The following is a 12,049-nucleotide window of genomic DNA, read 5'->3' as shown; positions in this document are numbered from 1 at the left end:
TAGCTACTGGATCACCAGGGAAGTCCACAAGATTTCTCTTCTATCATAAAGATTGACAAAATCAAATATTTGTCTAATTTGTAAATATACATATATATGATTTTATTAATCATTAATTAAAATGCACACACCTAGAAATTTTTGCACCCATTCATTTAGCTTCCCAAACAGCCTTTACCCACAGTTCCATGCTTCTAGAACAGATTTTGGATAATAACTGTCAGCACCAAGGTAACTTGACCTTGCATCTACCACCCACCACGTGGTGACTGACCCTTGTAGATTTCATAGGCATTGCTGTTTCAGGATAAAACATATCCTGAAACATATTCTGTCCTATCTACTATGTTGAGGTTTAATTTCCCAGCAAGGGCTAAAAACAGTATTTCACAAAAGTTAGTCATGGATACATGTTCTTTTAAGTGTCTCCAATGCAGAACAAGTTTATTTTTTACTATCTTTCTGATGTTTTTCAAGGTACAGATATTAAGTGAGTGTTTATTGATTTAATGTTTATACTAAAGACAGATCCAGCTCTAACAATGAACATCTACTCACCAGTTTCCAACTCCTGGTCTTACAAGTGATAACCCTGGGCTCTGTGTGTCAGTTTCCACATCTGTAAAAGAAGTATAATTAAATACTTATAGAATTGCTATGAGGATTTTTAAAAATTAATTTGCATTGGTGTTGATTTATAATGTTGTAGTTATGAGGATTTTTTTAATGCATGTAAAGAATATGAAGATATGTAACTGCAAGCTAAGATGAACTGTGTTCTCAAAGTTTTAATGTGAGATGGCATAGGTGAAGAGCCTTAAATTTGGAGTCAAGAGTTAGGTATCTAGTCCAGGAAATCAAAAACAGAATATGCACACATAATGAAAGAAATTCATTACTATGTAAACAAATCTTAAAAATCAACAGCGGTCATTTGAAATAAAAAACTAAGTATGGTTAATTGTATCTAAGTTCCTCTCTTACCATTTATTTCTCTTCATTAGTTTACTTTGTCATTTGCTAAAGCTCAGCCACCAGACGTGGCAGTAGAGCCACAGGTTTTTTGAAAGTGGAAAAGAAAAATCTTAAAATCAAGAAAAATATTTTTGTATTGATATCTCAAATCCAAGAAATGGTTGTGTATGCTCAGAAAAGTCCACACAATGTAGGAATTGTTATAATAAATGTAAATAAGTAAACTATAGCAGATGGGGAGCATTTTCTTTCACTTAATTTTTTGTGAGTTGTATAGACATCACCATCATTCATTAGTCTAGCTTCTGGATCAGCACTGTTCTATGGGAGCACATTGAAAACTACTGATCTCTTGCAGATGAGAAAATGGTCTCAAGGAAAAGTGATTTGCCCATGATTACAGACCAAGTTATTAAAGATCCAGACCTACCCAGATCCTCTTTATGGCAATTTCCATCACATCCAATTTATCTCTTCTAGCAAAAGGGACTTCCTTGAGCTGGTATTGAACTTTTCCAACCCTCCTTCCCACCCTCCTGCTTCTCTCTCTTCCTTTCTAAGGTTTCCCAGACATGAGAAACTGTACTTTACATAACCAGCAGTAATTAACAGCTTAGTCAACCAATAAATAATTTAATGCTTTCTCTAAATTATTTTGATGACTTTCAATTCATTTCATCCTTTTTTTCTAACCTCACAGGATTAGCAGAACAGCTAATTGTGTTCTCCATAGATCCACATCTGCTGTTCCTTGGGGATGTTTAGGGATTTCCCTTCACCTTTTTCTTTTCATCTTTCACTCTAAAAGGGTTCTTATAGGCTTCGGACCAAGAGGAAAAAAAAAAAAAAAAAGACCAAGGCGGTGTAAGGTTTTTCACTGGGACAATTATAATTCTGCTTTTATTTCTCATAGAGATATAAATGTAGAAAGATAGCACTGTTCTGCTTATCGGGGATCATGTGAAAGAAGAAAAGTTGATTGTTCTGGCCGTTTTCTGCTCACTCGATATCACGCAGCATTCACAAAGGAATTATTTCTACCACTGGAAAAGGAGATCGGCCGGTGGTCTCATTTGACTTACAACAGTGCCCTGAATTTGAAATTAGTATGGACTTTTTAAATGTCATGAATCTGGAATTATAGTATCAACTTGGTTGTCAGATTAATTCTGTGGATACTAGAGCTGAATGGTAAAGCATATAACATGGAAGAAGAAAAGCAACAGTGATTGTTATTTCAGCTTCATTTGACCACAGTGAAGATCTAGTGGATGCTCCTGTCCCATCCACTGAGATGACTAGAGAATCCAAGACATCTCAGGTGAGCTGTCACCTGAACAACTCAGAAACATAAGCCCTCACACAGCAAAGGGACATGGTATTTGTGAGAAGACACACAGATTTTGCCCAAAGCTGGGAAAAGCCCCAATGCACTAGATCAGAAATAGGAATCTTACACATCTCTAAATGATCTCACAAAGTATTTCCCACATACATTTAAAAAATCTATTCTTCAAAAAAAAAAAAAATCTATTCTTCACAACAATTCATGACATGAAAATTATTTCTTCTATTTTCTGTTTGGAGAAACCAAGGCTCCAATCAGTCCAGTGACTTTGCCCAAGGTCATTCAACGAACACTTGGACTTGAACTTAGGACTTCTGATTCCAGATAGCATCATCTTTCCACACTGTCAAGTGTTAAACTCCCAACATGACATAGTAATATGTTTTTTCTATCTATTTATAGATGTATTTCCTGATTATAAAAGTAACGTATATTTTAGCAAATGTAGGAAACAGAGAAAAAATTTTGAAATCTTGTTTTGTTTCTTTATATTTCTCCTGTTGCAGTTTGATAGTTTCTGTTCTTGCTTTTTTTTTTATTTGTGTATTTTTTTTTTTATGTATATTTTGTGTGTGTATCTTTCATTGACTTGTGATGTTCACTTTATAGATTAAGAATGTTAATTTGTTCTAATATGTAGTAAAATATTTTTCTTAGTTTTTATTTACTTTTAACTTTAATAATGCTTTTAGATACCTAAAAGTTTAAAAATGTGTGTTTACATTTATTGATCACTTTCTTTATAGTGTCTCTTGTTGGTATAGTATAAGAAAGGCTTTCACTCCCCGTAATAGGACAACAATTCTTTTACATGATTTGTTGTGTTTTCACTAATTCCAAGATTTTTATTTTCCCATTTAATTCTACAATTGATATAGAATTTAATTTTTAAAATGTGATATGAGGTAGATATTAAATGTAATTGTTTTCCAAATCATTAAATAAATTGTCTCAGAATTATTTCAAAAAACATTCTTTCTTTACCCAATTAATTGGAAGGTCACCTTTGTTGCACACTATAATTTTGTATGTAGTGACATTTTAGATTATTCATCTGTTTCCATTTATCCATCTACTTTAGGAGATGTTGTTGGCAATTTGATCTCTGGTTCTGCCTTTTCTAAAAAAAGCAAGAGAGTTCCAGAAAAACATCTATTTATGCTTTATTGACTATGCCAAAGCCTTTGACTGTGTGGATCACAATAAACTGTGGAAAATTCTGAAAGAGATGGGAATACCAGACCACCTGATCTGCCTCTTGAGAAGCCTGTATGCAGGTCAGGAAGCAACAGTTAGAACTGGACATGGAACAACAGACTGGTTCCAATAGGAAATGGAGTATGTCAAGGCTGTATATTGTCACCCTGCTTATTTAACTTATATGCAGAGCTTGGCTGGAAGAAGCACAAGCTGGAATCAAGATTGCTGGGAGAAATATCAATAACCTCAGATATGCAGATGACATGACCCTTATGACAGAAAGTGAAGAAGAACTAAAGAGCCTCTTGATGAAAGTGAAAGAGGAGAGTGAAAACATTGGCTTAAAGCTCAACATTCAGAAAACTAAGATCATGGCATCTGGTCCCATCACTTAATGGCAAATAGATGGGGAAACAGTGGAAACAGTGTCAGATTTTATTTTGGGGGGCTCCAAAATCACTGCAGATGGTGACTGCAGCCATGAAATTAAAAGACACTTACTCCTTGGAAGGAAAGTTATGACCAACCTAGATAGCATATTCAAAAGCAGAGACATTACTTTGCCAACAAAGGTCCATCTAGTCAAGGCTATGGCTTTTCCAGTGGTCATGTATGGATGTGAGAGTGGAACTGTGAAGAAAGCTGAGCGCCTAAGAATTGATGCTTTTGAACTGTGGTGTTGGAGAAGACTGGAGAAGGCAATGGCACCCCACTCCAGTAGTCTTGCCTGGAAAATCCCATGGATGGAGGAGCCTGGAAGGCTGTAGTCCATGGGGTCGCTAAGAGTTGAACACGACTGAACGACTTCACTTTTACTTTTCACTTTCATGCATTGGAGAAGGAAATGGCAACCCACTCCAGTGTTCTTGCCTGGAGAATCCCAGGGACGGGGCAGCCTGGTGGGCTGCCATCTATGGGGTTGCACAGAACTGAAGTGACTTAGCGGTAGCAGTTGGAGAAGACTCTTGAGAGTCCCTTGGACTGCAAGGAGATCCAACCAGTCCATTCTAGAGGAGATCAGTCCTGGGATTTCTTTGGAAGGACTGATGTTGAAGCTGAGACTACAATACTCTGGCCACCTGATGTGAAGAGCTGACTCATTGGAAAAGACCCTGATGCTGGGAAAGATTGAGGGCAGGAGGAGAAGGGGACGACAGAGGATGAGATGGTTGGATGGCATCACCAACTCGATGGACATGGATTTGGGTGGACTCCAGGAGGTGGTGATGGACAGGGAGGCCTGGCATGCTCTGATTCAACTGAGTGACTGAACTGAACTTAGAAGATGTGTGTCAGTTTTATTCTTGGCTTTAATTTACTCTTTTATTATCAGATTTATCCCTTTAAACTGAAAATGATCACAGTATTCTTTAGATATTATTAATTCTTTGAGCAAAATTTACCTCTGTATAACTCAGTCTGAATTCCCTCAAGAAGAACATAGGTTATTGTTTAGCTCATGCCCCTAAATGGTGGCTTTATCATTTCACAAAATTATAGGCACATTAGTGGATTAAAAATTCATTCAAACTTTACATGAGTTTTTTTTTTTCTTTTTCTTTTTTTTGGCCATGTCCCAAAGGATGTGGAATCTTAGTTTCCCAAACAGGGATTGAACCTGTGCTTGTTGCAGTTAAAAATCACAGAGCCCACCTACTGGACCACCAGAGAATTCTAAGCTTTTTTCTTAATATAGTTAGGTTCAGGTCTCTGAATCTAATGCCTTACACTGCCCTTCACTGTTCAACTTTATTTCATCTCAATACTAAGTCAATTAAAGTAATAGAGAATCAAAATTCATAAAGGAAAAAGGAATAAGAAAATTCAATCAATGCAGTAAAAGAAAAAAGATGTAAACAAGAAGAAATTAAAAGAGAAAACACAAATACAATGTCAGAATAAGAATAAGATGTCAGAAATAAAACTGTTTGGTTAATATGCTCATGTCAATTTTCAGAATAAATCTTAATGGATGAAATTTCTCTATTAAGATATCAGATCAAATCAGATCAGATCAGTCGCTCAGTTGTGTCTGACTCTTTGCGACCCCATGAATCGCAGCACGCCAGGCCTCCCTGACCATCACCAACTCCCGGAGTTCACTCAGACTCACGTCCATCGAGTCACTGATGCCATCCAGCCATCTCATCCTCTGTCATCCCCTTCTCCTCCTGCCCCTAATCCCTCCCAGCATCAGAGTCTTTTCCAATGAGTCAACTCTTCACGTGAGGTGGCCAAAGTACTGGAGTTTTAGCTTCAGCATCATTCCTTCCAAAGAAATCCCAGGGCTGATCTCCTTCAGAATGGACTGGTTGGATCTCCTTGCAGTCCAAGGGACTCTCAAGAGTCTTCTCCAACACCACAGTTCAAAAGCATCAATTCTTCGGCGCTCAGCCTTCTTCACAGTCCAACTCTCACATCCATACATGACCACAGGAAAAACCATAGCCTTCACTAGACGAACCTTTGTTGGTAAAGTAATGTCTCTGCTTTTGAATATGCTATCTAGGTTGGTCATAACTTTCCTTCCAAGGAGTCAGCGTCTTTAATTTCATGGCTGCAGTCACCATCTGTAGTGATTTTGGAGCCCAGAAAAATAAAGTCTGACACTGTTTCCACTGTTTCCCCATCTATTTCCCATGAAGTGGTGGGACCGGATGCCATTAAGATATAGAAACTCTCATACCAATAAATCAAAGTAGCCATGAACTTTAATCAAATTTATTAAATGGGTTGTATAATTCTTCTATATCCTTTTTGAAATCTGAAGTTCACAGAATCTGTCAGTTTTTAGATGTTAAACAACATGATAGTTCTAGAAATAGAAATGGTTACAGCTATTTAAATAGGTCATAAATAAAAGTAAATGACCAGAAATTTTTGAAGATAAAAGGTAAAGTAAAGTAAAAGTAAAGTGAAGTCGCTCAGTCATGTCCAACTCTTTGTGACCCCATGGACTGTAGCCTACCAGGCTCTGAGAAGCCACTCAGTCCATGGAATTTCCCAGGCAAGAGTACTGGAGTGTGTTGCCAGTTCCTTCTCCAGGGGATCTTCCTAACCCAGGGATTGAACCTGGGTCTCCCGCACTGCAGGCAGACGCTTTACCGTCTGAGCCACAATTAATGCAGTAAAAGAAAAAAGATGTAAACAAACAAGAAGAAATTAAAAGAGAAAACACAAATACAATGTCAGAATAAGAATAAGATGTCAGAAATAAAACTGTTTGGTTAATATACTCATGTCAATTTTTAGAATAAATCTTAATGGATGAAATTACTCTATTAAGATATAGAAACTCTCGTACCAATAAATCAAAGTAGCCATGAACTTTAATCAAATTTATTAAATGGGTTATATAATTCTTCTATATCCTTTTTGAAATTTGAAGTTCACAGAATCTGTCAGTTTTTAGATATTAAACAACATGATAGTCCTAGAAATAGAAAGGGTAAACAGCTATTTAAATAGGTCATAAATGAAATGACCAGAAATTTTTGAAGATAAAAGATAGTAATCAGAAATCAGGTAAGTATCACCATAAAGAAAGCAGGAGAAAATATGATAACAGACAAAATAAAATTCAAAACCAAAAACATCAGAATAAAAAAACATTTTATTTGATAAAAGGAATAATTAACATTTTTGTATCTAATAATATAACTTTAAAATATATGCAGTCTGTTATATCCACCAAAAAGTTTACAAAACTATAACAATAATTGTAGATCTTTGACATGCCTCAACAAGTGGCCCCCAAATATGAAAGGATATAGAAGAAATGAGTAACAAAATCATTAAAATTCATCATAGATATATGTATGGAACAATGTGCCTGATACTCTTTTTCTAATACTCATGGAACATTTACAAAAATTGGCTATTCGTTCAGCCACAAAAATAAAAGCTCTAAAAACTCAATAAATATTGAAATCAGGAATTGCTTGGTTTCCCAGTGGTTAGGACTCTACACTTCCACGGCCAGAGGCCTGGGTTCCATCCTTGGTTGGGGAACTAATATCTCACAAACTGGTGTAGCCAAAAAAAACTATTGCAGGCAGAACACATATATCAGAGTGCAATAAAACTATAAACAACTGCCAAAGGATGGACACATCACCAAACACAAACTATATAGTAGGAAACTTCATAATAACCTTTAGTCAAAGAGAAAACCAAACTGAAACATAAACCATTTAAATATGAACAATAGAGAGAATACTAAATATTGAGGCTTATGTGATACTACCCGCTGCTGCTGCTAAGTCACTTCAGTCATGCTGGACTCTGTGTGACCCCATAGACAGCAGCCCACCAGGCTCCCCCGTCCCTGGGATTCTCCAGGCAAGAATACTGGAGTGGGTTGCCATTTCCTTCTCCAATGCATGAAAGTGAAAAGTGAAAGTGCAGTCGCTCAATCGTATCCGACCCTCAGGGACCCCATGGACTGCAGCTTATCAGGCTCCTCTGTCCATGATATTTTCCAGGCAAGAGTACTGGAGTGGGGTGCTATTGCCTTCTCCTGCTGCTGCTAAGTCGCTTCAGTCGTGTCCGACTCTGTGCGACCCCATAGACGGCAGCCCACCAGGCTCCCCCGTCCCTGGGATTCTCCAGGCAAGAACACTGGAGTGGGTTGCCATTTCCTTCTCCAATGCATGAAAATGAAAAGTGAAAGTGAAGTCGCTCAGTCGTGTCCGACTCTTAGCCACCCCATGGACTGCAGCCCACCAGGCTCCTCCGTCCATGGGATTTTCCAGGCAAGAGTACTGGAGTGGGGTGCCATTGCCTTCTCTACCACACCAGAAGGTACTAGGTAAATTCTAGTATACATTATAGAAACTGATAATTCCTCTTTATAAATATATGCATGTATTTATGTATTTATTTTTAAACTCTTATTGTAAAGTAATAGATATTCACAGAAATTTTTTTTTTAATACAGAGACTTTTAAATAGAAGCCCTATGCTATTGAAACAGTTTATGCTCATTCTTTATGTTGTTATTCTGTCATCCCACCATCCAACAAAGAAAACCAAATACATCAAACTTTATAAGAATGTGACCTGTAAATATAGATACAAAAGTCACTATGAAATATTTTATGTAAAAATCCAACAGTGTATGAATGAAAATAAATAAGGTTATCCCCAGAAAGCAAGGATGTTCAAAACCAGGATATCTATAGTTCATGACATTAACTGTACACAGTAGAATTACTATGTGATAAACATAGTAACATGATAGATATCAAACAAGTCGTTGATAAAATTTAATGCCTATTTCTGATTTTAAAAAAATTGAATTTTTAGTGCCCCATGACTTGAAGTATATTTTTAAAAATTATTATCAGGATATTTTTCAAAAATAATAGTAATATCTTATTACTGAAGTATGAGAAGCATTCCCATTAAGGTCAGGAACTGAAAAGGAAAATATCTATTATCCATAGACACAACTCAACATTTCAGTAAAGTCTCAACCTTCGAAATAATTCAAGAAATGTAAGAATAAGTATCATAAATATTGGGGCCAAACTGCCATTATTTGCAAAAGCAAATTAGAAACTCTCAAACAAACCTCTTAAAAATGAATAGAACTCAGAATTTTGTAAGAACACTGAAGACAAGGGAAACACAAAAATCAATAATTTCCCCATGTTCCAGTAATATTTAAATAGGTTTGGTTGCATTCAGCTTCAGTTAGAGGATGCTGAATTACTTGAGGTTTAACCTTTGCTTACGAAAGAGTCAGACATGACTTAGCAACTACACAACCACTAGAACTGAAAAGGGAATGTGGAAGAAGGCGGTTGACTGGTATGTTCGGTGGCCCCGTAGCGTCTTCAAGAGCCTAGGCAGTTTGCATCTTTCTGCCCATCATCTCAAGTTGTTGCCTTTCTTCTTCGTGTTTGTGGCCTCATGGTCACGTTATGGCTATCCCAGTCAGGTGTCATGCCTACTCATTGGCAGTGAGAGTAGGAAGACAAGAGGGCAGAAGCAAAGGGGTTTTACTTTGGTCAAGGAGGAATAAGTATCATAATTTGCATAATGCTAGGTAATATGGCCAGCCTTGGTAGCAAGTATGCCAGGAAATGTGAGCAAGTAGCAGAAGTCACAATCATTTAGATTGCCATGACTGGCTTAGACCAAAGATGGATGATTCATCCTCTGGGAATGGGTCCATTACTGACCTCAAATAAAATTAGGATTTTGTTAGCAACGGACAAGGAATCAGAGAACTACTTGGTAGATGACTCCCACAGAATGTCACTATGCTGCTGCTAAGTCGCTTCAGTTGTGTCTGACTCTGTGCGACCCCATAGACGGCAGCCCACCAGGCTCCCCCGTCCCTGGGAGTCTCCAGGCAAGAACACTGGAGTGGGTTGCCATTTCCTTCTCCAAGTAGAAAATATGATAAGAATAGACGATCCCAACCACTTGTATGAAAATCATAACGGGACAGATTGGGAAATTAGGATTAGCAAATGAAAACTATTATATATAGAATGGATAAACGACAAGGTCCTACTGTATAGCATGGGGGAAAATATTCAATATCCTGTGATAAATCATAATAAAAAAGAGTATGAAAAAAGAACATATATATATATAGGTATAACTGAATCACTTTGCTATATAGTAGAAATTAACACAACATTATAAAACAACAATATTTCAATAAAGTTTTAAAATTCATAACATTTCTAAAATAAATAAGCAATGAAATATGTAAAACCTGTGTGATGATATAAAGAAATTTTACTGAAATACTTTATGAGACTTGGAAAACATGGAGACACATCACGCTCTCATATGAAAATCCTTAATATGGTAAAATTTTATTCTCTATATAATAATCTACAAAGTAGTAGTGGTCCAAATCAAAATGACCTTTTCTTTTTTAATTGGATAACTGATTCTAAAGTTTATTTATAAGGGGAAAATTAAAAAAAATAAGGATGGTATGAAGCCGAACTCCTCATCATATATCAAAACAATTACACAGATACAGTGACGAATACAGTGTGGTACTGGCACGAGAATAGAATATAAGTGGCAAAGTAAGAATGGAGCACAGCGAAGAATACAAACTCAAAACCACCTATGTACACACGAAGATTAGTGGATAATGAATTTAGTACTTCAAGTCAGTTGGATATAACTGATTATTTTAGATTTAATTTTGGAAAAATGTCTCCACTTGGGAAGAAATAATTATATTCCTTTCTCACACCATGTACAAAAATAAATTCCAGATGGATTAAAATTATAAGGACAGAAAAACAAAACTGTAGCATACTGGAGTCATTGAGAAATATTTTTATAATCTTGGGTGTGAAAAGATGTTCTAAAATGACCTAGATTGACCAATTAATCTACATAATAAATTTTATAGGTGAAGAAAGTTAAAAGCCAGATGATAGACCTGGAGAAGACATTTACCACATATATAACAGAGGGTAAATATTATTATTCTTATTCAATAAGAAAAAGACAGTCTACAATTTCTAATTGAATATAGGTGATCATCAAGCCCAGGAGGCCTTCAAAAAGGGCAAAATATGTATTAGGAAGAAATCTTGTCTCTAATAATTGTGAAAGTGAAAGTTATAATAATGGTAAAATATGATGATAAAATAATATAAATAAAATAATGTAATAAAATGTAATGAAATAATATAAAGTGAATGAAATCATTCATCAGATCATCAATATTTTTTGAAAACTGATACTATTTAGTGTTGATGTGGAAATACAAGGTTTAGGTTTGTCGAAATGTAAGCCTGTGTAGTGGTTTGGTGGGCAATAGGATGGTATCTATCAAAATCAAAAATATTCAGGACTTCCCTGATGGTCTGGTAGTTGGGACTCCATGGGGGTATGATCTTTGGTTAGGGAACTAGAATCATGCTTGTTCCATGGCTAAAAAATAAGTTAAAAAATACTTTAAAAAATTTAAAATATTCATTGCTTTCTGACCCAAAAACTATACTTCTAAGAATCTAACTTATAGAAATATTTACATTTGTGCACAAAATTATTTATTGTAGTATTGTTTCTAATAGAAGAAAATCTGAAGCTACTTAAATATCCAACAATAGTAGAACTATTTCATAAATTATAGCATGTAAATTTATGCTATTAACAAATTTTTATGTTTCCATTACAATTTAGATGGATCTATTTGTATTGACATGGCAAGATCTTCAAGATATATCATGAAATGAAAAAAATTACCATATATATTTTTAAAACTACATTTTAATATTATATTATACTATATTTATTATTATATATATTATTATATAATAATTATATATAATATACTATATTTATTATAAATTTAATATATTTCTTACAAATTTTATGTTTATATATTATATCATGTAAGTATTCAAACGCATTCAATAGTATCTAATAGGATGCCTTCACAAATGATTTCTTAAGATTGGAGGATATTAATATTAATATAATGCATGGGGTTGGGGAAAATTATCTATAAGGGGGCTTTAATATTGTAGTCTGTGC

The sequence above is a fragment of the Bos taurus genome, chromosome 8 (assembly GCF_002263795.3).
Source record: "Bos taurus isolate L1 Dominette 01449 registration number 42190680 breed Hereford chromosome 8, ARS-UCD2.0, whole genome shotgun sequence".
NCBI lineage: Eukaryota > Metazoa > Chordata > Mammalia > Artiodactyla > Bovidae > Bos > Bos taurus.
Note: the sequence above shows the minus strand (reverse complement) of the source record.